General features: G+C 44.3%; 2 long non-coding RNA genes across 2 annotated transcripts in view; one reads left to right on the forward strand and one right to left on the reverse strand.

Annotated features, from left to right (window-relative positions):
• The window catches only part of LOC106825759 (uncharacterized), a 31,321-nt gene extending 6,298 nt beyond the window's left edge, over nucleotides 1-25,023 (reverse strand). The window contains exons 1-5 of the long non-coding RNA XR_011498121.1: nucleotides 24,932-25,023; nucleotides 8,397-8,844; nucleotides 2,304-2,584; nucleotides 475-585; nucleotides 5-150 (exon numbers count right to left, since the gene is read on the reverse strand). This is a non-coding gene — a long non-coding RNA (uncharacterized lncRNA). The remainder of the gene's footprint in view (nucleotides 1-4; nucleotides 151-474; nucleotides 586-2,303; nucleotides 2,585-8,396; nucleotides 8,845-24,931) is intronic.
• LOC139041984 (uncharacterized) lies at nucleotides 597-8,688 on the forward strand. Its single transcript, XR_011498122.1, has 3 exons — nucleotides 597-2,373; nucleotides 4,229-7,356; nucleotides 8,551-8,688. It is a non-coding gene; the product is annotated as an uncharacterized lncRNA (long non-coding RNA).
• Nucleotides 25,024-25,316: the final 293 nt, after the last annotated feature.

A 25,316-nucleotide genomic window follows, 5' to 3' on the forward strand; every position in this document is an offset into this window, starting at 1 on the left:
CTACCTCAGGGTGTCCCAGGAGTCTGATCTTCATGTAGGGGGAGTCGTGGCTGTCAGCCCCACCAGTGTGCAGGTCAGCAGATTCTTCTGTGGGAAGGGCCTGGGGAGCAGCTGCTGAGCCGGGCCCCTCGGGCAGGAGAGCAGACCCACCTGCACACAGCAGAGACTCAGTGAGGCTGCGTGGAATTGAGGTGACCCCTCATCAGCCCTTGGGTGAGGGCAGCTATTGCTCCCCAGGCTGTAAGCTCAGGTCCCAGACCCCTGCCCTGTCCCTGCCACACATCACCTTCCTTCCTGGGCATGTTCTCTGCTCCCACCCCCAGCAGGCTCTACCCCAGCCTTCCAGGGATGATTCACAGGAGAGGTCCATGAGCCTCTGTCTGCCCATTGTCCTGCCCAGTCCTGCCCCGCTCCCTGGGGTGTCCTCCAGGCCCCCCATCCCACTGCTCCTCTCAGTGTCTCTCCAGCACCTACCTCTCCCAGTCTCCATATTCTTCCTCATCCAGATCCACACTCCAGCGCCCAGGCCCACCGTCAGAACCGTGGGACGGATGCCTCTCCAAAGCCATTTGCTCTGAAGAGAACCTGGGGTCAAAGGCTGGTGTCAGGTCTGCCTCAGTCAGACCTGGTGCAAGCAGGGGGAGGAGGTAGGACCACCCTGGCTCAGGACCTGTATCCCAAGTGGACATCCTTGATGCAGCCCTGACAGGTTTCCTCCTTTCTAGTCTCCCTGCAACTTCCCACTGTCACTTTAATGTTTCTTCTGCTAGGCTTTCTGTCTCTTCTCTGCACTGGAAACTTGGAGGCTCCTGCTAGCTGGATGTGCTATTGCTCATCCCCTCAACCTGGATCTCTTTTCACCTCTCAGAATCTAGAAGAGAAGTACATCCCAAGAGGGAGAGAGAATGGAAGAATCTGGGGTCACCAGACCTCAGGACACGTTGTGCTCTCTGTTTGGGGTACCTTTCTCATTCTGCCACAAGAAAACTCCTACTCATCCTTCAAGGCCCAAGACAGGTGTTCCTTTCTCTGTGATGCCTTTCCCAACTCCTGCAGCAGTTACTCAGTTTCTTTCTTTCTTTTTTGTGCTTGAACCATATCCTCTGTATTTGCTGTGACTTCAGCACTTACTGTGTGGCTTTATATTTAGAAATTTACTCCTCCTCTTCTTTGAAGTATTTTATAACAATTATTGACACAATCTATGCCACACACTGTGTTGATAACTTTCCATAGGTTCCCCTTTGAGTTTGCACCACAGCCCTATGAAGTAGATACAATTATTGCACATCTTACAAAAAGGCTCCAAAAATCAAGCGACTTGTCCAGGGTCACACAGCTGGTATGTGGTGACGGCCCACCGCACTGTGAGCTCCTTGAGGGCGGGGCACAGCTTTCGGCTCACTGACGCCCCCCCAGCACATGGTAGGCCCTCAGTCTTAGTGCGAGGGTTGAATGCTGGGTGGCTGAGCGAGTGAGGAAACGACATGGAGGAGACTGTTCAGTCGGGAGCCCCACGTGAGCAAGCAGAGCCTAGGGGGACGTGGGTGGGAGGGGGCCGCTGGACTCATCCTCCTTTTTTCCATCTGTTGTTCCTGCTGTGTAGTCCTCGGGAAAGTAGGAGGTTTCGTATTTTATGAAACCAGGTCCCAAGGCTCCTTTGTAAGGGCTTCCACCCCCTAACATACCCTGGACCGTCGCTTTATCTAGCAGGGTGACACCTTAGGCTGATGGGGGAAGTGTGTAACTGGCTGTAGTGACCACAGGTGCTCTCACTGCTCAGTGGGTGGTTGAACTTTGGTTTACTTACTCAGAGGTGCTAATCATCTCAGAAACGGCACATCTGTCATGCAGCAAAAAATGGCCATCTGCCAGCCTGAATGTGCTAAGCTTTTCCAGCCCATCCAGGGAGGGCCTGAGTCTGGGCGACATGAGCTTTCCAGGTCTAAGGAATCCTCAGTCCTTAATCCTCAAGTCCTCCTCCTCCCCTGCTTGGATTCTGATGACTAATTCAGCCTTCCGGGCTCCTCAAGGCTGGGAAAGGGGGTGCCCACATGCCAGTCCCAGATTTATGTCCTGGGTGATGCAGCAGTCTCCACATGTTGGTCCAATTTCTGGAGTTGCAAGTTAGACTATAACGAGGGTGTGGCCATTCACCAGGCAGGGGATCTTTTGGTTGCACCACATCAGGTGCCTTAAATTATTCCCCTGTCCCACCACATTCCCTGAGCCCGCCCAGTCTCATCCCTCCCCCATTCTCTGCTAGCCCATTTTTGTCACCCTTCCCAGCAGATCACACTCACCTGCCGATGGACAGATGTTCTCCAGGTGTAAGCTGCATTCTTCTCATCCACAGGGTTGCAGACCACACAGGTGAGGTGGCCATTCAACTTGCCCAGGGGCAGGCTCAGGCTTAGATTCCTGGAGTCAGGGGCTGGCCCCAGTGTTTCTCTTGGCTCCAACTCCCTGGGGAGGCCCTTGCTCAGCCAGGTCACTGCCAGGTTCTCTGTGGCTCCTGGGGTCCCACATTCCAGGCTGATGTCTCACAATGAATGAATCTGAATCTGGGGCTGGGGGCTGGGCTCTGGGGCAAGGGGGACAAAAGAGAAACTGACCCTCAGGACTGGAGGCCCCCCCCAAGTACATCATCCGCTCTCACTAAGCTGATGCAGCTGTGTGAGGTTCCTAACTGCAGCCCTGGGGAAGGACCCCTCTCCCTCTGGCCCAAGGGGTTCTGACTCTAGCCCAGGGGCAGATGGCTGAGGCCCTCCCGTGCCCAGATGATTAAATAGACATGATGTATATGATAACTACACAATGATATGTACCCATGATAATCATACAGATGATAATAATTTTATATATTCTTATACATAATAACTACAACATGGGAGGAGTTGTGAATAAAGTGGAAAAACATGTTAAAGTTCCAGTTTTGTTCAGAGAAAGAAAAGGATACTGATTATCCTTAAATGGTGAAGTAAAAATTTAATTTCAGTAAGCTGTAGGATAAAAATCCAAGGTGGTATAACTTCCAAACTACTAGAAAAGTTTAGGTCAAAGAAAACTCTACTAATCAAATAAAATCCAGAAAAAATAAGAAAAAAATGGTAAATAAAAAACATTAGGGGCCAGCCCTGTCGCCGAGAGGTTAAGTTCGTGGGCTCTGCTTTGGCAGCCAGGGTTTTACTGGTTCATATCCTGGGCCCAGGCTTAGCACCGGTCATCAAGCCATGCTGAGGCAGCGTCCCACCTAGCAGGACGAGCAGAACCTACAACTAGAATATTCAGCTATGTACTGGGGGGCTTTGGGGAGAAGAAGGAAACAACAAACAAAAAGATTGGCAAGAGATGTTAGCTCAGGTGCCAATCTTTGAAAGAAAACAAAACAAGCCCCCCCCAAAAACATTAAACAAGATTTCAGGAGTTTAGGTCCATACCTGTAAAAAAAACGAAATACCTTGGAATGCATTATATCCCCCTGTTAAAAGCCAAGACTCAGACGAAGTAAAGCCAGTGGCACGCTATGTCCATTACCTAACGACACGGAAAGATTAAAAAGAAAGAGATGGGAAACAGTAGATGAAGAAAATGTCAAGAAAATGACTGCAGGTGTGGCAAGAGTCATTACAGACCAAATAAAATTTAAGATAAAAAACATTAAGCAGGGTGCTGGCCCCGGGGCCGAGTGGTTAAGTTCACGCGCTCTGCTGCAGGCTGCCCAGTGTTTCGTTGGTTCCAATCCTGGGCGCGGACATGGCACTGCTCATCAAACCACACTGAGGCAGCGTCCCACATGCCACAACTAGAAGGACCCACAACGAAGAATATACAACTATGTACTGGGGGGCTTTGGGGAGAAAAAGGAAAAAATAAAATCTTTAAAAAAAAAAATTAAGCAGGCCAAAGAGAGATATTTTAGATTAATATGTTAACATGGTTTGGAAATGCATGAATGCTATAAAGCAAAACAAAACAAAATCAAAGCCAAAACACTGTTGGAAATTCAAGGAGAAATTTTCAAATCCACTATTACTCCAGTGGATTATTTTACTATGGTGGGTAGACTAGAGAAAAGGATGCAACACAGGAAAAAGCAGCCAGTAACGGCCACGTGGCTAATCTGAGAGGTGGCTCATCCACACGCAGCCCCACTTCCCTCTCCGTCCCTGCTTCCTCTGCTGTGGAATCTAGAGAGCCAAAGTCTCGGTTTCGGTCTTTCTTGCAGCTGCATTGGTGCTGACCAGGGAAGTAGGGGGATCTGCTGGGGGAGGAAAGGTCTTCACTCCTGAAAAGACAGAGCCCCAGACCGAGAAGGACCTTCCCCTTGTCCTTCTCTCCTTGCTGCCTTTATTGTGGAGTGACGTCTGGAGCAACAGCCACCTTGGGACCACGAGGCAACAAGCACGAGGACAAAAGTCTATGTGCCGAGGATGGCAGAGCAGGAAGACAGAGCGAGCCTGGGTCCCCATGACAGTGCCGAGCAAATGGCCCAACAACAGCAAATGCTATCTCTTGACTTCTTGTTACATGAGAAAAACGAATTTGCTTAAACCCTTGAAAATCAAGTTTTATGCTCATTGCAGTCAAACATATTCTTAAATTATATGCATAGATAACAATAAAAAAAGAAATTTCATCAGTAAAATTAAAAGTTGATTGTTCAAAAAAGAGAAAATAATGATATCTAACTAAAAAATCAAAGCTATAATAAATACCACTAGGAATGAGCATTGGGGGATAATTACAGATAACATATTAAAAAAAATTATAAGGAAAAACTATGTACAACTACATGCCAATTAATTTGAAAATGTAAATGTAATGCTTTTCCAGGAAAGCATAAATGATCAAAATTCTGTTAAGAGACAGCAGCAATCCTGAATACACCCACAGCCTTAGAAGAAAGTAGAAAGATGGACAACGATCTGTCCTTACAAAGGGCATGAAGCGCATATGGTTTCAGGGTTGAGTGCTACCCAATGCCCAAGGCAAATGGAATTCCTGTGTTACAGACACTGTTTCAGAGCTTAGAAAAACGCAAAACGTTTCTCAGGTCATTCTGAAAGGATAGTTGAACTTGAATGCTCATATCAGACAAGGAGAATACCAACACCAAAACAAGACAAAACACACTTGCAAATCCATGGGTTAATGTCAGTGATAAACAGAGAACTTAAAATTGCTAAATTAAATATTAGCAAATACAGTCACACAATACATCATGATCAAGTTGGGTTTATTATAGGAATGCAAAGTTAGTGTAATCAGGAAATTTATTAATGTAATTTACTTCATTAGCAGATGAAAAGAAAACCACAGTAAGCACTTATTGAGCAGGTATATATTTCCAGTCACGGCTCCAAGGGTTTACATGGACTCATTTAATCCTCATGTTAACCCTCTGAAGTTACCTGGATCAGCTGTCAGTAGATTCATCTAGGCAGGGGAGGCAACCTTTTCTCTAAAGGGTCAGATAGCAAATATTTTAGGTTTCACCAGCCATATGGGCTCTGTCACAACTACACAACTTTGACGTTATAACACAAAAGGAGCCAAACACAAGATGTTAATGAATGGATGTGGCTGTGTTCCAATGAAACTTTATATACAAAACAGTCACTGGGCTGGATTTGACCAATGGCATACAGTTTGCCAGCCCCTGATCTGGGGCAGTTATTAAAAATACAAATGTGTGGGCCCTCCTCAAGACTGTTTGAACATGTGTCTGGGGAAAACAATATTTTAATTAGCTTTTTCAAAGATCTGATTTAATGAACAGATAACAATTTAAATACAAAACCAAATGGACTGTCTATTATAAAGTGTTATGAAGCACAGATGGGTGTTTAGAAAGCTCATGCTCTCAGGCATTTAGAGTATTCACTCAATAATTGGTTTACATGAACCTTTATTCTGCTCTTTTGAAGAGGTGAAGGAATAGTAATCAGGCTTGAACAATCAAAAATCCTAGAAAAAGTAGGTGTGTTTCTGTAGGTATCCTTTACATATTGCTTAACTCTATCTGGTTAAAGGAATACAGTACTTCCTGAATCCCTGCTGGGAGCTGTAGAAAACACTGGGCAGATGCCAAGGGGAGCAGGGCATGGACCCTGCTCTCAAGTGGAGAGTAGACCACACGCAAACAATTGTAGTGCAAGGCAGACAGAAACACGATCTGCAAAAGAACTAAGAGAAAGAACTTTGGGACTTCACAACGGAAGTATTCATTTAATATAGATCAGAAAATCGTTTTCTTAGGCTGTGGCAGTTCTGAAAGCCATGAGGGAGAGAGAGGCTGTGTTTGAGGAGCAATATGTTTGGCTGGAAACAAGGCTGGAATGATGGCATCAGTCAGTGGAGGTCCTCTCACGCTGTGATGAGTACTTAGTCCTACAGGCGATGGGGAGAGAGCGAGTGTTGTTTGAAGACTGAACTTGGGCATTGATGGGATGTCAGGGAATGGAAAACAAGGCCAAAGGAAACCAGCTAGTAGGACTTCTTCTTTTGGCAACTTCTCTTCTGCTCCAACCTTGTATTTTTGATATGATCTCAATCACAGCACCCTAACCCTCATTACAGGGGAGGGCACAAGTCCCAGGCCTTGCCTATTCCTCTGGCTAGTAAGCCATCTAGGGGCGGTCTTGTGACCCAACCCCAGCCAACAAGGGTCCTTCCCTGGAATTTTCCATGTGGACTGCACCAGGAAAGTCCCTTTGCTCTCTGATCCAGTGGGACCCATAGCTGCAGAAGGCCATGTTCCCTTCCGTGTGGACAAGCCCAGGAGAATAAAGCTGACAGGAGAGAGAAAGAGAAAGAGAGACACTGAGAGCAAAGATGAGGGACCATATGGTCCCTGACAGACAGAAGAGAGCGCCCGTCAGCTTTCCCATCCCTGAGCATGAGGGCTAGAGGAGCTCCTGTATTCATCTTCCTCCTAGAGATCTATGTATGTTTACAATGAAAACCCTCTTTATTGACCTAATTTGAGTAGGTTTCCGTTTCTTGCTGCCAAAAGAGAGAGGATGAGACTGTACTGGTATGATGTCACTGAGAAAGCTATGCAAGGAATTTATCAGCCAAGGAGGACAGAGACAAGATCAGGAATCAAGAGCTGGAGGCCAGGGGGGCAGCGGGTGTATTCTCCACCCTTCACCAATGGAAAACCCCAGTTTGGACAGCCAAGCCAGTCACCCCAGTCTCTTCTTACAAGCGTTCCCATCCCCCATGTTGGAGTCCCTCACCCTTCCCCTGCTCCCACGAGGTGAGGATTTGCCAGTTGTGCAGGGGAAGTGTGGGAGATGGATGTCCCCTGGAGAGCCACCAGCATATGTCCAGGAGAAGAGAAAGGGCCAGGTGGGTGAGTGAAGGGTAGCTCATTTGGAGCATGGCCCATGAGGGAAAGTGTTGGGAAATGAGGCTGGAGAGGCAGGCAAGGACCAGATCCTGTGTGGGGTTGGACTTTTCCTGAGGGCCATTATCCTGTGGGGGTGGGGACAAGAAGTATTATTTGGTTTTAAGCAGGGGAATAACAGGCTGAGTACTGCATTTTTAAAAAGATCCAAATATCAGCTGGTTGGAGGGTGATCTGGAAGGAGGAAGAGAAGAGAGGCAGGGAGGCCCGTTAGGAGGCTGCTGGGATCATCCAAGCAGAGGAGACGGAGGGTGGAGGCAGAGAGGAGCAATGGGCAAGAGCTCTGGCAGGTTGGATGCCCCCAGGCTCTGCTCCCCCTCCTCTCTTTTTGCTGCTTTCTCCACTGTGCATCTGCCCAGATTCTCTGCTTCCTGGGGCAGGGTGTTGGGCTCCTCGTTGGCCTGGGAGCTCCAGGGCACAGTGGCTGGGTCTCCTTCTGCATCTTTAACTTGGACAGAGCAGGACAGAGCTTTGTCCTGAGATCTCTCCAGCTGGACTTCAGGTCAATTGGTCTCAAAGCAATTTATCTAATGACTCGTCCTAACATCAGTCTCCTTCTTGGTGTTTTTATTTCATCTTTTTGGTGTTCTGTTTTGTTGTTTTGGTGTTGCCAACTGTTTTGGGTCATTTAAGAATTTTTAAATCAGGTTTTCAACCAATCAATTCAGGACATTTTTGATATAATTGCATATATCTAATAATCAATTTTGCAGTATTTTTATGATTGGGGAAAGGTTTTTTATCCTTTTCAGTGGCTCCTTCTCTCTCCCCCATTTCGTGTACATTTTATACTTTTTAAGAAATTTTAACTAGTTTTTCCTGGGATGTAATCTTTAATATTTAGTTTTATTTTTAGAGCATCAGAAGAAATGCAAAAACTCCTAAACAATGGTTTCTTTTTTTTTTACCCAGTTCTAGGCTAACTTTTAGATAAAATGGTTGTCAGAACGCCTGTTTGTGGCGTGGTCCCTACAAACCTTACCATATAAACAGAGTCTGAAGGCTTCCTCCTGGGATTTTCCTGACCGGAACCTGATTTTCGCTGTGTACAGTCCACTCATTTCCATACTGAGATTTCTGATGATCAAGAAACCCAGCTCTGTTAGGCTGAATATGTGCTTGTATTTTTCTTCAAGGCCATACCATTCAGGATTAGGTTTCCAGGACACCAGAATCAAATCTCTCTCATCACCAGAATCCCGAATCCACTCGATCTCTCGGACGTCAGGGGACGAGGAGGAGTTCAGTTGCAGCTGCACAGACCCCCCGATATCGACCCTGATATCAGTTTCCCCACATTAAACCCAGCATATATGGGGTTAAAATCAAAACACTCATTCCCTGCTTACTCTTTGGCTTCCTGGCTCCAGAATCCACTATCCTCCATGGAGACAGACACCGTCAAGGACAAGCACCTGGAGTATCTCCTCCTGCAAAGAGATATGGGCTGGTGGGAAAGCTGCTGACCAGCAAGGTCATGAGCTCCCTCCTCTCTCCAAGTGTCTCAAGGCCAAAGACAGGCTGGTGGGAAAGCTCCGACCAGCAAGGCCATATGCTCCCCCTCCCCTTCCTAAAGCCCCAAATAAAACCCCTTCCTTTTAGCTTTCCAGGGAGTTTGGGATTTCAGTGTTAGCTGCCCTCTCTCCTTGCTCAGCGCTGTGCAAAAATAAAATTCCTACTTTCTTCCACCACTCCTGGTGTCAGAGATTGGCTTGCTGTGCAACGGGTGAGCGAACTGACTTCATGTTCGGTAACACCCCCAGGGTCCTTTGCAACGTGCAGGACGAGCTGGGGTCTTTGACAGCCTGGGAACCTGGTGAGAGAACAGCTGAGACTGAGGAAAGGAAGAAGCAGGGCAAACACCATGCTGCATCTCCTCTCTGCTTTCACATCTCATTAACTTTATATTCATACAAAGAGAACTCTCTCTTTCTACAGACAGGGGAACAAAGCTGAGACAACTTGCCCAGGCCTTGGTCCTGCCTAGAACATGGCAGTTTGGATTCAAGCACGTGTCTGTCACCCTCCCACACTCACGTTCTTTCCTTTTCCTGCAGCTTGCACCTAACATGGTCTTTGGTCTCATTGTAGAAACAAGAAACTGAAAATATTAACGCTGCTAAACAATAATCCAGTTTCCCCATTAGTTTGTACACACCAGAAGAAAATCATTCCAGCTTTGTCTGTTGCCACCATTTTCCCCTCAACCCGCTGCACTGTGGCTGCTGGCCCATCACTCCTCTGAAATTGCTCTTGATTGGGTCACTAACAACTCCCTAAAATTAGCAAAGTCAACTGTCACTGGTCAGTCCTAGTCTTTCAGGACCATCTTATGGCATTTGACATGTCATTGTTCTCCCTTCCTTGAAATTCTACTTATTTGATACAAATTTTTCTCCCTCTGGGCCCTCAGCCAGCCTTCATTCAGTAAATGCTTAATGAGCTTGGCACAGGTGAGGTTGCTAGGGACACAGTGGTGGACAAGCAGACCAGGTCCCTGCTCTCATGGAGCGTCCATTCTAGTGAGGGACACTGCTGGAAAAAGCAGGGAAAACAAATAACTTCAGACAGTTATAAGTGCTGTGAAGAAAATAAAAAGGATGTGGCATAGATTTCATATCTGTTGCCTGGCATCTGAACTTCCTTCACATATCTGTGGAATTTCTGCCTTATGAGGCAGAGCCCACCTCCCGCTATGAATGCCAGATACTTTCCCAGCCTCCTTTGCAGCTGAGATAGCACATGACCTGGGCTCTTCCAATCAGATGCACCTACCACAGACTTTCAAACACAAGCTAGTGACATGAAGGGAGGAGGCCCACAGGATCTGTGCTGTTGACAATGGCAGTCATGGCAGCAGCCACATACAATTGCCTGAGGCAATGGTGGCAGCAGTTCTGGGGCAGAGAAAGTGTCCAGAGTCAGTGGAATAGGGGTTTGAGCTGTGATGTCTTGGCCAGGATTAACAGACCAGCTTCTGCTGGACCAGCTCTGGTGGTGTGACTCAGGGTGTGGCTCCTGGATGAGTGGTCTCAAAGCCTGGCCATCTGGACCCCTCAAAGCTCTGTGGGTCACCTGCTAAGCTCTGACATATACATATTCGGTTAGTCAGCTGCTTTCTCTTGCTTGTGACCAAGAACCCTGACTGACACTTAGGATAATGTGACAGAATAGTGGCGGTTTGGTGGCGATCTGGGGGTGTGGGTCGTTCATCAAGAAAGTCCGCTATGACTGGATGCCAGTTAAGGTGAGTCCTGAATGATGACAGGACAGAACGAATTATTCCAGGCAGAGGAAAGAGTGTGTGCCAAGTTTCCAGCGCAGAAATGATCTTGGCCCGCATGTCGGACAGAAGGAGCGCCATGGCTGGGGCGGAAGGAGCGAAGCAGAGATCTGAAGACAGGAGACTGGGAGCAGGGAAGGCTTCGCAGGGACGGTAGGGAGATTGGACACAGTCTGAGTGCAACAGGAAGCTGCTAGATGGTTCTTAGCAAAGTGATATCATGTGATTTACATTCTTAATGACCACTTTAGAGTAGATACGGTCTGGAGAATGGTTGATAGGAGGGAAAGAGTAGGAAAAGGGATTCCAGCGAGGGGGTTCTTGTAATAGGTTAAGTAAGAGAAGGATGGTGGCACAGGATGGGGAGAAGAGGAGAGACTCAGGAAAGATTGGGAGGTAGAGCTGACATGGACTGCTGATGGACTGGATGTCAGAGGGAAGGAAAAGAAGAATCAAGGATGACTTCCTGGTTTACGGCTTAAGTAAATGGGTAGAAGGTGTGACATTTATTGAATGGTAAATATTTTTCTTTCTTTCTCTTTGTTTGTTTGTTTCTTTCTTTCTCTTTCTTCCCTCCTTCCTTCTTTCCTTGCTTCCTTCCTTCCCTTTCCTTCTTGTCTTTCCTTCTTCCTTTCTATCCCTTTCTTCCGCTCTTTCTTTTCTTTTTGCTGAGGAAGATTGGCTCTGAGATAAGAACTATTGCCAATCTTCCTCTTTTTCCTTTAGGAAGATTCACCCTGAGCTAACATCTATGCCAGCCTTCTATTTTGTATGAGAGTCACCACCACAGCATGTCCGGCAATGAGTGGTGTAGGTCCAGGCATGGAAACTGAACCCTGGCTGCCAAAGCAGAGTGAACAAACTTAACCACTAGGTCACGGGCCCGGCCACCTGTAATTATTATTAAAGCATAGGGAGGAACAGGTTTAGGGTGAGGGGAGGCATAAAACAAGAATTTGGTTTTATACATGTTAATCTTGGCTTCCAAGATGTTAAATAGGCTGTAGAGTCTGGGTCTGAAGCTCAGGGGAAGGTCAGGGCTGGAGACGTGGCCCTCAACCCAGCCACACTACTAAAGCCATGGGATTAGCTAAAATCATCTAGGGGGCATTATAGCTAGGGAAGCAAAGATGGTGTAGCACCAACCACCACTAAGAGAGAGGGACAAGGAGCATCCAGTGGGAAAAGCCAGTGAACACAGTGTCGCAAAAGCCAAAGAAGGAGTTCCAGGAAGTGAGGGGAGGGCACTGTGACAGCCCTGCTGAGAGGTGAGGCCAGGCTGCCCTCTGTTCTTTTCTTTTCCTCCTGAGTACTTCCAAAATTCTTTGGTGCTTCTCCATTCCACTGGTGTTTACCCCCGTAATACACACATTTCTCTGCTCTTATATTAAATATTCGAATTATGCCCTTCCTCCCTCCATGTCCCACTGCTCACCACCCCAAGTAGGATGAGAATGCGGAACACTCAGTAGCCCCGGTGTTCTCTGCCACCTCACAGTCTTGTAACATTCTCACCCCTCTCCCTGCAGCAGCCGTCCCACCTAGAGGCTTTACCGAAACAGTCAAGTGTTCTATTTCCAGACATTATTAGATTTTCTCCAAAAATGTGGCTTCTTTGTTCCAGGAATCGTTACTTTTCACTTAAATCACAAATTCCCAGTCACATTACCATCATCCATTGTATTTAATTAAAATTGTTGTGTGATTCTTTGCTATCATTTTTGACCATATCTTTTCCCACTCTGGAGATCTCTGTTATGATGAATTTGATACTTGATAGAGAACCTTTTTGAGGATTTCCCTTAAATGGACTCTTTGGTGATATATTCTCTGAATCCTTACCTCAGTGCTAATATTTTCTTTTACCCTGACATCTGGTGACATCTAGTTGTCTAGTAAGTGACATCTAGCTGATTTGCAAGGATTTGTCAATTCTGTCCTTTCCTTTAAGCAGCACATAGATGTCCTTTCACTGTCATCAAGCTTCCATTATTGTAGACAAGAAGTTTGATTATTTTTCCTTTCAAAGTATTTTTCCTTTGGAAGCTTGCTAAGTTTTTGTTCTTTTTTGTGGTATTGTAAGAATTATACCAGCTACTCTTAGGTGCGTGTCTTTTTTTTTTCACTGAAGTGAAATCCTCATACATACAATTAACACTATAAAGTGTATATTTTTTAGTGGCATTTCATGTATTCACAATATTGTGCCACTGCCACCTCTCTCCAGTTTCAAAACATTTATATCACCCCAGAAGAACACCCCGTATCCACCAAATAGTTACTCTCCCTTCCTCCTCCCCATTCCCTGGTAACGTCTACCAATCATGCCTATGTAACGAAGTCTCCATAAAAACCAAAAAGGGTGGTGGTAGGAGAGCTCCTGGGTTGGTGAGCACAAGGAGGTGCTGGAGTGTGGCCCACCTGGAGAGGGCATGGCAGCTCCACATCCCTTCCACATACCTTGCCCTGTGCATCTCTTCCATCTGGTTTTTCATGAGTTATACCTTTTTATAATAAACCAAGAATCTAGTAAGTAAACTGTTTTCCCATTGTTCTGTGAGCTGCTCTAGCAAATTCCTCAAACCTGACTGGAAGGTCATGGGAGCCTCTGATGTTTAGCCCATCAGTCAGAAGCCAGACGCTAACAACCTGGACTCGTGACTGGCATCTGAAGTCGGGGGATGATAGTCTTGTGGGGCTGAGCCCTAAACCTGTGGGATCTGACACAAACTGCAGGAAGACAGTGTTAGAACTGAGTAAAATTGTAGGACACCCAGCTTGTGTCTGAGAAATCACAAAATTGCTCTGTGAGGGGAGAGGAACACACACATCTAGCGTCAGAAGTAGCGTGGTAGTCGTGTGAGAGTAAAGGAGAAACAGAGGAGTGTGTTTTTCCATAGCAGGTAATTTATCTGTTTAGATTGTCTTTCTCTTCTGGAGTCACTATTGATAAATTATATTTTCCTAGAAAATTATCCATTTCATCTCAGTTTTCCATATATTTGTATAGAGTTAAGCAAAATGGTTTTTCCTTAACTTCCTTTGTATATGTGTTCTTTTTTCCCGCTGTCTCATTTCTTCTTTTGTGCATTTAGGCTTTTGTGGGAGGGTTTTTGAAAGATTGGAGCCACTCAATCATGCTTGTGTGCTCGTGGCAATAAATCAGGGGTTTCATCTGTTTCAGAAAAAACATTTCAAAGTAGGAGACGGTTTGTTTCCCCAAAGCAATGTTTGGTGTTTTAAACAAGGACCTGATGAATAAGTGAAAAGCAATAGTCTGTATTGGAGTATAAGAGGAAGCCATTTGGTTTACAACTAATTTGGCCTGAACTTCTGTTTCCAAAAGAGCTTGACATGGCCTGTTGAGCATTCATTGTACATCTGCTTTAAACATTTACAATGTCCCACAGGCAAGAATGATGCCCTTAAAGATAGGGATGTAATTTCCCCCCATATGGCATTTCTTTAAGGATAAGCATCACTTCCAGGGAACTAAGGATTCATTTCTGACCTGCTGCATTCACCTGGTGACCACCAACTTGTTGTCCCTGCTAAGCATCTTGTGACTGTAGGAAGAGAGATATTCCTGCCATATGTGATGTATGCTCTTTGTTCCAAGATGGTACATAACCACTCTGTACACTCCATTTCTTTGGTGTTCTTCCTTCCTTGGAGAAGGAAGTCCTGGCTATAGTCCTCAAAACTGGCTCATAATAAACTGACCTCAATTTTGATTTATAGATTGATTATGGATTCTTGCATCGACATTTCTTCTTGTAGTCACAGCAGGATTTCAGAGAAATGCACTGGAGACCACCTGGAACCTCCACTGAACTGGCATTCAGTACCAATAGGGGCCCGCGGAGCCCCCTGGATCACTGCATTCTTCAGGTGACCCTGGTGAGATCTTCTGAACTGTGACCTTCTGATTTTAAGTCAATGGTCCAGAGTTTATACAAGCCTTAAGACTAGGTGTCTTAGGGGGTACTGGTACACACCCTAGGTAAGAGGCAGCTAGGGGCTATTGCTAGGAAGGAGAAACCTAATGGGAATTTCCTAGATCAGGCGAGGCTAGGGGGTAATGTGGAGTGAATGGGGCAGACTGACCTTTTTAATTTGGCTTTAAGTTGGACAGAATTGTGTTTATAAAATCTGAACAAACTGCTTGATAGAGAAATGAGAGTCTGAACATGTTCAGTTCCAAAGAACAGGACACCAGCTCCTTCCAGCTGAAAGGCATTTTCAGGTGACTCAGAACCTCTCGGAATTGTCAGAGGATCAATCCTCATGATGCATGACCCACTATCATTCACATTAAGTAATTAAAGCCTCCTCCAGTGGTCTTCCAGTGATCAAAGCCCCCACTGCAGGCCAATAGTGGGAGATCTTGAGTCACGTAGAGAGTGTTTATGACCCTTCTTTAGGAAGTTACACTCACATTTCTGACCCACTACACTGTCCTTAGTTATAGTAAAATTAAACTAAAGGAAAAATGTTAAATTGAGTTTCTAAAAGCCAACCAATTCCTGAATGGGCCGCCTCCTCTTGGAACTGCAACTGGCTTCATGCTGAAACTTGCAAGTGCTTAACAAAATGGGGATTGCAGGAAATGGCTGGCAAGATATCCTGGGATAATTTAAAGTTACAGTGGCTACTGTGGGGCTCCTTTTTAAGAGGCAGGTAATAGAGAAATTTTTAAACAGCCGAGCTTGCCACCATCCAGCACAATTGCTGAAGATTAAACCTCCAGAAGCTGTAAATATTTATGAAGAAGAGCAAAATCTTACGAAATTTGTTTTGTATCCTGAGGGCTTGGCTTAATAATCGTCTGGTTGGGGTCCCAAAATACAGTCAGACAAAAATGCGGTTTCACTCCATTTTTTGGTCAGAGATGGTCGGACAGAAATGCGGGTTGCATTCCATTGGATGCTGAGGGTCCCCCCAAACAGCTGCCAGCCTCCGGGGAATTACAGTGGCCATCAGAAGGAATGTTCTGATTATCCAAGATCACTTAAGAAGTACACTTAAAAGCAAAGACTTTAAACTCCAAAATAACCTCATTGAAAGTTTTGTTGCAAAAAGCTAATAAAAATTAAGTTACAAAAGGTAGCTAAAGGAAAATATATCAGGCCATGGCTTTACAGACACCCCTGTAGCTACTCCCTGAGTTAATGAGACTCTGAGACACTTTCTGGGAAACTGCTATGTTAAAGATCACTGGAATGGTTCAATACCACCAGGTAGTTACTGGTTGTCCTGGCTGAAACCTGACAAGACACTTGAAAAGATTTAGCAACTTATGATCAGAAATTCAGCCAAACTGGAAGCTGATATTCAAAGCGTGATAGGAATATTCTTTCTAGCTCTTCTTCCCTAAGTTAAAATCAAACTAAACACCCACACGGAAGAAAGCAAATTAGGGCTGATGTAGTTGGACAGCTAGGTCCACCTATAGTGTCATCTAGGTTACAACCCAATTTCTGAGGAATTAAGAGCAACTGTCCTTAAAAAACAAGTCCTTGCAAGACTAGGAATGCAGCTCTAGAGGCAGTCCAGGTTCTACTCATTTCCCTTATGTCAAAAGGCATATCATCTCTCCAGCAACTGTTAGCTAGTCCATCACCAATTCGTAAGAGTGAAGAAAGAAAAGTAAAAAAGGCAAGAAAAACGACCATAAGAGCACTTTCTCCCCAAATCTAGAATCTTGAGTGTCTTCTCCACAAATATTAGTGGAAAAAGCTTAAAACTAAATTTGGACTCAATTATTCTTTCATAACTAGTGAGCCTTACATTACTGTACCTGATTCATGGCAGTAATCTTAAAAGAGTAGCTGTGGAGCTGTTGTGTGTGTGTATCCATATGTGTGTTATGTATGTGTGATGTTTTACCTCTGGATGGTATAATCTCCAAAGAGCTCTATTTAATTGGCTTAATGTAAGTGTTTTTTAATAAATGTAATGGAAATTAACACAAATGTCTTTCAAGCTAACGTGATGTAAAATCACCTTCGGTAAATGAAAGCTAATTTAAGTTTGCTGGTTTGATTAAAATAAACACATTTTCAGAGTTCTCAATACGGAAACAAGTAAACTAAATAGATGTGAAAAAGATAAAAATCTTGGGTGGACTTTTTAACAATAATACTTTATTATGGTGTATGTACTTAAAACAATTTCAAAACTTTTTGGAAACTTGAAAGCTTAGTGCTTTCCTAATTGAGTTAAATGATAAAATTTATTGAGTATCTAGATCATTCCCAAATGAGATAAAATATTAGACATTAATTATTAAATATAGTTTAAGTAATTTTGTCTTAGTAGAGAGAAAGCAAAAGATGCTTGGGTCTATTAGTAAACATGTTTTAATTTTATTTAAAAATTATGCTATGAAGTAGCATGTTTCTAGAAATCATAAAAGTATTTGTAAGTTTTCCAAGCCACAGAATGCTCATGTAAAATACACTTTATAATTGCTTACTTAGCTTTCACTAAAAATTATGGTCTTTGAGGGTTAAAAATTCTAATTAATATATGTGATTAAGGCTACTAAAATTTAATAAGGGAAACATCTTTGTGTTCCAGGAAAGTAAGATGTATGTTTTCAGTAAAGAGGTATAAAGCATGGAAGTATTTTCATTTGTTTTGTCAAGAAAGATAAATTTGTCCTAAAGTACTAGGAAGGAAAGAAGGCATGGGATAAATTCTGAATGTGAAAAGAAAGTTATGGAGGATTTGTGGATGAGGAACTCTGAGGGAAGAATTTTGTGCATTGTCAAGTTGGCCAAGATTAATATGAATTTAATTGAATGAGTAAGGTTTAATGTCAAAAGTAAGCTAGTACAACAATTAGAATTCGGTTTTCTCTTTCTTAAAAGGATACTTTTGCTGAAATTTTAGTCTGCTCTTGGTTCAGAGATTATGAAAGGTTTTCTTTACTTTTGAGTTCGTCTTACTTTGGTTAAATGGATAACTAAGGCATTGTTTCACAGCGACCATTGTTTCACAGCAACACAGTTCAGCAAACAATTGATGTTGTTTGACCAAGTGTTGTAACTTTTTGATATTTTGCACAAGCGCCCCCCCAAATCATATCCTAATAAAGTCTTTCTTTTGACTTAAAAATTTCTCCGCTGATTTTCAGAGGGCCCCTGGGCCATCTCAAAGAAATGTGTTCTCTCTTCCTTTAAAAAGGAAGATACTAAGCTAATTAGACTTGTTCAGTATGCTAAGTTGCATGGGAAGCATTGTCAAGTAAATGCTGATAAGCCTTCTTAGGTCACATTGTGCAGGTAAATATTATTCAATTTACTCTCTTAACCCCGCTACATTGCTTCTAGCACCACAGGAGGAAAATGACCATGGCAGCATTCGATTATCTAATTGGGTTTACAGCTAGGTGTTAAATAAATGATAAGCAAGGACATTATCCAGCTGGACATGCTGTCCAGCCTTGAGAATGCCCACTACTTCCTATTCACTGTACTAAGCCAGTAAAAGATTTCCTTCCCCAGGTTCAACAAATTGCCACAGAAGAACAGAAGCAAATGTGGCAATAAAAACAGGGAATTTTTGACACCACTGCACAGATGTGGTTTGGGTTCAATAAAAAAACAGCCAGAAACCATAGTGCCTACTGGAGCACAATTGCCACTGCTCCAGCATACAACCAATTAACTCACTGGGCACCTGAAAAGATGATTCCATGGGGAAAACAATTCTTGGAAACTTTCCCCCACAGTGGTTCATAAAGCCTATACTCGTTGTGCTATACGCCCAAAATATTATCCAGGGAAACTATTTCATGGGTCACAAGGCCACTTTCCCTTCCTCAGGGACCCTTTGAGGTATGGCAATTGGGCTTTGTTCAAATTCCCTGATCTCAATGATAACTATATCTTGTAATGATCTGGATGTTCTCACACTGGGTTGAGGCCTTTTCTTGCAGAAGAGTGATGGCTGTAGGTAAATTATTATTGGAAAGGATAATTCCTGTTAGAGGAGCTCCTTCTGAGTTCCACAGTGACCAGGGAACTCATTTCACCGGGCAAGAAATTAAATCTATTGGTGACATTTGGCCAATAATACAACCCTAGAAGTAATGGCACAATCAAAACTCAATTGGAAAAGCTTTCAGAAGCATTTAATCTCTCATGGCCAAAAGATCTTCGTCTAAGTGCTCCTTAACCTTAGATCTACACCCTTTGGTAAACTTCGGTTGTCCCCTTTGGAGATAATAACTGGACAGCATATGCAATTAGATGAAGGAAAGTATGAACCAAGTTTTCTTAAAGGAGATATCTTACATTACTCTCAAGGCCTCATTGAGACAGTTAATGGAAGTGAGAGGTTGGTAGCTGATTCTTTTCCCAGTGAGCTCCTGGGAGATTAAGGCCTTAAGGACCATGGACTTCAACCTGGAGATTTTGTTCATTGGAAAAGACACCAGAGAATAGACTCTTGGCAACCCTGTTGGAAAGGACTATACCAGGTACTTGTAATCAATTCATGTGCTGAGGAATCAAAAGGCATAGACTCATGGATTCATACTTTTCGTTAAAAAAAAGTCTGTTTTACCTGAGTGGGTATCAGTTCCTATTTCTGATTCCCAGCTTTAACTGACCAATGCAAACATCTCCAAACCAGGATGAGAAGAAGATGGCATCTGTTGTAGACAGCTTTCCCAAGACTGCAGACCTGTATTGCCAACATTATATCTCCTCATTTAAACCTCTGTAATGCTTAAACCATACACCTATTTCATGATTGTTCTATTTCAGGTTTCAGAATACTATCATATTTAAAGAAAGTGATTGATTTGGAACAGACTGGTCTTGAAGGCCAGGCATTTATTGGGTGGCTCCTAATGGAACCCAGTGGTTATATGAAACAAACCTCTGGCCTTGGCTACTATCTGTATGGCTAAAACACTGCACCCTGAGCTTCCCTTGGATACAGGGAAGGATTCACCCTGAGCTAACATCTGTTGCCAATCTTCTGTTTAAGGCCAGATAGGGTCATTCAGTGTCCCACTGATATGGCCACCTAGTAGCTATATGTATTCTTTCCTTGGGGAAAGAAGATGTTGTATCACATATAGAAGGCCTGACTAAATTAACTCGACAAGACCTTAATGATAGTCAAGTAGAAATAGCCTTACTAAACACTACAATGTCTTTAATGAGAAAAACCGTCCTTCAAAATAGAATGGCCTTAGATGTCCTAACTGCATCCCAAGGTGATACGTTACCATCATTTACACTGAATGCTGTGTTTTTACACCTGATAAACCTTCCAATGTGTCATCTCTGCTAAAGCACAGGAAAAAAAATAGGTGAATGCCTGATGTAATTCTACCTAGTCTTGATTTGTTTGGTTGGCCCCCTTCAGGTATTGGTTCCCTTTTTTGACCCAGATTACAATTCCTATTTGTATTCCTCCTTGGAATTCTTGTAGTAGTCATAATATTCAAACTAGTTACTGTTTTCTTTACTCAGTGTTGTAGAGTGGCATGCTGCCTAGAGTAATGATTGCTCAGTGACTTGCGATGGTCAATCGATCTTACAAGCCTGGACAAACTTCCTTTTTTGATAAAGACTATGCCAAATAACTCATTTTAAAACTAATCTTTTCAGATATTGAATTATCAACATTGTTCTTGTACCCATTCTATAATCGTAAACAACGTGAACATGAAGAGTCACGTGAAGTATATGCACAATATTTGTGTGACAATCTAAATTAACTGAAAAATTATGCAACCAAGAAATGCTTCCTCTGTTAATAAATACCGCTATGCTTGTCCAACTATTTCCCCCTAATGTGGATAACTGGGCAAAGAAATGTGTTCAAAGCCCAGCACCGAGGGATGTGATGAACCCAGGGCAGGCAGCAACCACCTTGGCACTGATGGACCATATTTTGATCATAAATGCTTTCTATTGAAAGATTATAGATAAAAGGGGGAAAGTGATGAATAAATGAAAAGCGATAGTATATGAGGAAGCCATTTACTTTAAAACTAATTCAGCCTGACCTTGTTTTTCCAAAGGGCCTGATGTGTCCTGTTGAGCAGGCATTGTACATCTGCTTTAAGCATTTACTATGTTCCAAGACAGGCACGATACCCTCAAATAAAGGTATGTAATTTCCCCTCATATCAGCATTTCTTTAAAAATAAGCATCTTTTCCTGGAAAATAAGGATTCATTTTTGTCCTGCTGTGTTCGCCTTGTGACCACTGACCTGCTGACCACCAACCTGCTGTGCCAGCTAAGCATCTCGTGACAGTAGGAGAAGGGCTATTCCTGTCATATGTGATGTATGCTCTTTGTCCCAAGATGATATATATCCACTCTGTACACTTCTTTGGTGCCCTTCCTTCCTTGGAGAAGGTAGATCCTGAGTTATAGTCCTCAAACGTGGCTCATAATAAACTCACCCTAATTTTGACTTAAGATTGATTAGGGATTATTTGCATCAATAGACCTAAATCACTAAATAGAAGGCAAGGGTCCAGGGTTTAGGAAAAGGCAGGAATGAGGGAATTTCCAAAGACCAACGATTTAATGAAGAGTGCTGCCAGAGCTCACACAGCAGCAAAGCTAGATCTGTGTATCTGAGTGGTCTCCAACTGCCTGACTCCTGTTTTCTCTCTCTGTCTTTCTCTCTCTTTCCCTCTTATATTTCAAAATTTATTAAGTGATTTCTCACGGGCTACAGAAAAGATTCTTTACTATGAACAGGGGGATGGAGTTGCAATTTACAAGAACACTGAGAGAAATCACTAGAGAGTAGTTGGTGCCACAGTCCTTATGAGATCCAGGTTCCTGATTTCCAGTTCTCTTCCTAGTGCACTGCTGGGACAGATAAAACATACAGGAAGGACCAATTCCAATAACGACTGAGAAAGTGGGCAAGGGCAGTGCGATGACAGCCGATCCATCTCTCAAATACCAACACATCCCGTGCCCTCCTTGAGGATGCATGTAAATATACTTCCATAAAATTTTTCCCTTGCAAAATTTTAAGGAACTAAAATTAAATATGATGACATGATGCTATATCCTTTGAATGGTTTTAAAAATTCTTCTTTTAAATAAAGGACAAAAGTTCACTAGCTCAGTCAACTTCAACTCTTAATAAAAATGAGTTATTCATGAACCCAGTGCTGCCTGAATCTGCTTTAATCCAAGCTATGTTTATAGGAAAGAGATTTTGTTTTCTCAATGTTTAAGGGATAGAAAGGACATTGTGGCTAGAGCCACTGGGCCCCCCCCACCCCCACCTCCCTGCCCTCCCCTGTCCTATGAGACCCCATGCAGCCTGGTAGGGGCTGCTCTCAATCTGCTTAGAATTTGGTAAGGCTGATGCCAGCTTGGGTGGGGCAGGAACAGCTGAATTTTCTGCTCTGAGGGACTTACCGCCCTCAGTGGTTGTGTGGCAACCAATAGCACACAAAGAGAGGGCAGCTGGGGGCAGACGCAGCTTCCTGTGCATCTCACCCTGCCATGTATGCAGCTCTCTGAGAGTGGTGACAAATGCTACAATGGCAGAGCAGTGGAAGCTCTCCCAGAGGAGCCAGCATAGACGTAACTACAGCTCAAGAAAGGAAAGACCCAAGAGGACTCCTTAAAGTGCTCACTGACCCCACGGACTCCATGACCCTAATCCAGAAATGATAGCATTTGTTGAGAAGAAAAAGGAAAGAGAATTCAGATGGGGGAAAGCACTAAGGGAGCAGCTGTTTCCCTACTGAGAAACATAAAAGGCATAATTTTCCTAGAGGCTGGGGTGGCGGGAACAGAAGTTGTAAGAGAAATTTCTGTCAAATAGCATAGGTTCCCCTACCTGCTTCGTTAAGAATTCGGAGGTCTTGGTGTGGGAGTGGGGGTGGGGAGGGTTAGGAGAGGAGGGCAGCACAGCCCGAGTCCCCAGCTCTCTGCAGTCTGAGGCAGAACGTGGTCCTGGAGCTCTTAGATACCTGGGCTAAGATGTAGTAGTGCTGAGCTCTCAGGCAAGTTCATTGGCCTCTCTGAGCCTTGCTTTCCTCAAACTTAAGACGAGGGTGGTGTCATCTACTCACTGGGGCTACATAGAAAGCCAGATTCCTGCCATGTGTCACAGTGCCTGGTCATGAGCAACAGGTCTTCCGTTGTCTTGTCCTCCCTGCCTCAGTATCCCTCCCAGCCCCACAGGAAACACATGGTGCTGTGAGGCTGCAATGAGAGAGTGTATGGAACACTCCAGGTGCAGATCTTGTCTATGGTAGATGCTCAGCACGTGTTTATTCCTGTTCCTTCTGATCAAATCCTTTCCATCTTCTCAGTCACCCGCCCAACTCAGCTTACGTGGGGCTGCCATTGTCACCATCTCACTGTTGTAACTTGCCCATCTGTCATTTACCCTCTCACTGGGTTCCAATATTTTCACTATTATAAATAGACCAAAATGAATGTCTTTGTGCATAAGTTTCTTCTGCATGAATGTTTTTCCCTTGGGGTAAGTCCCAGAAGTGGAGTTACCAAGGAAAAGGTAGAAATATTTAATTAATTAATTAATTAAATTAATTTTTTGTGAGGAAGATTGGTCCAGAGCTAACATCTGTACCATTCTTCCTCTATTTATGTGGGATGCCACCACAGCGTGGCTTGATGAGTGGTGGTAGGTCTGCACCCAGGATCCACTGGGCCACCAGGTCAGCAGTGGAGTGTGCGAACTGAGCCACTATGCCACCGGGCTGGCTCCCAGGTGTAAATATTATAAATGCTTAAATGTTTCTGACACAGCAAATGTACTACCAAGAAGCTTTTACTCATTTAAAAAGCTGCCTACAACATGTGACAGTGCCTGTCGTAGTGTCCCATTGTCAAATGGAGTATTCACATTAAAAAAAAAACCTGTGCTGATGTGACAGGCAAAATACAATACCTAGTTTTCTTCATCTGCATTTGTTTGATTACCTGTGACCATGACTGTCTTTCATGATTATTTATCTTACCTACTTTTTCCTTGTTTCGTCTCTCATATCCCCTGCTCATCATCAACAATCGTGGTAATATTTCTCTTATTGATTGGTAAGGGGGAATGGACTTTTTCAAAGGTTCCTGCAGTGTTCACCACAGTGCAGGAGGTGGAGGGCAGTGGGGAGCGTAGGGACGTGTGCAACCTCTGTGTTACCACAACTACCTCACGTCCCAGAGGGAAAACTTTCCTGTTTTTAACTGTTGGATCACGATAACACTGTCAAGTGTGAAACAAGGAGACATCACCTTTTTTTACAGTGTACATCGGCAAGTTTTTAACCAGCAAGAAATGTATGATGCTGTATACATGAGGAATCTGTGTCCCTGTTCAGACACCAGTCAGAAAGTGCACGATTTCACTTACTTTCCCAAGAACACCTTGAGTGAGGCACTATTCTATCCATTTTCCAGGTGAGGAATTGAAGCCCAGAAAGATAAAGCCACTCTGCCAGGGTATTTACAATGTGTCCAAAATTTTATGACCAATATGTGGCAGAACCAGAATTTGTACCCAGTGGGTCTGATTGCTGTATTCAGCCCCTCGTTCCACCACAAGGAAGTTCTGGGGACAAGGGCAGGGGACCAGGTCACCAAGCCAGAGCCTGGTTCCCACGAGGCAGCTCCTGCAGCATAACCCCCACCCCCACGGAGAGCTCAGAAACAACCAGTAACCACACAGAAAGGTCACCAGCAGAGTAAGAGGGGAAGACCCCACTTCCCCCCGACACCAGAGGCCCATACATCCACACCTCTGCAGATGGTGCCACAGCTCAGCTGTCCCTAATGATGGGCAGTGGGAGCTGTTCTGACCCCTCACTCACCACACATGCCCTCCTCAGCCTGGGAGGAGAAGAAGGAAGCAGGCTGGGCGCTGGGGAGCGGATGGAGACAAGGACCTGAGACTGTGGATTTGCTCCCACCAAACAGGAAGGTAGAAAATGAGACGCTGGTCGGAGGATCTCAGCGGCAGCAGCCCAATGGAGCAGGACAAATAACTGCCCTTTGAGGTAGAGGTTTGATGGAGGTTTTCCTGTCCTGAGGAAGTTGCAGGCATCCCAGAAAAGCCCCAGCCCCCTTTCCCTCCCCCTCAACCCCTCGAAGAAGCTGGAGGAGTCAGAGTTTTAATACCGTGCAAGCCTCAGCTCCCCCTCCCACCTGACTCCTCAGACTCCTCCATGCCTGCCCGGAGCCCCCCACCTGCTCTGCTGCTCACCGAGAAGGATGCTGATTTGCAGCATGAGGTTCTGGCAGGAGAACCAGCTGCGGCACAAGGAGTCCATGACTGCCTCTTGACGAGGTTAGACCATTGGCTCCTCCTCTGCCCGCCTCCGGTCCCCCTCCCATCCTCACTCTCCTCTTGAATCCTCTCAGCTCACATTCTTGTTGCCTGATGAACCAAGGGACATAAAAATGCGTAAAAAGAAGGATTTTTTTTTTCCTGAGAACAATCCATGTTGATTATATAAAATTTAGAAAACAGAGAAAATTGTCCAGAAGAATAAAAATCACTTGTTATCACACCTCACAAAGCTAACTACCATACACGTTCTTTTCCCCCAGCTTTATGGAGACATTACTACCATTGAACATATGTATGT

Source organism: Equus asinus, chromosome 25 (genome assembly GCF_041296235.1).
Source record: "Equus asinus isolate D_3611 breed Donkey chromosome 25, EquAss-T2T_v2, whole genome shotgun sequence".
Lineage (NCBI taxonomy): Eukaryota > Metazoa > Chordata > Mammalia > Perissodactyla > Equidae > Equus > Equus asinus.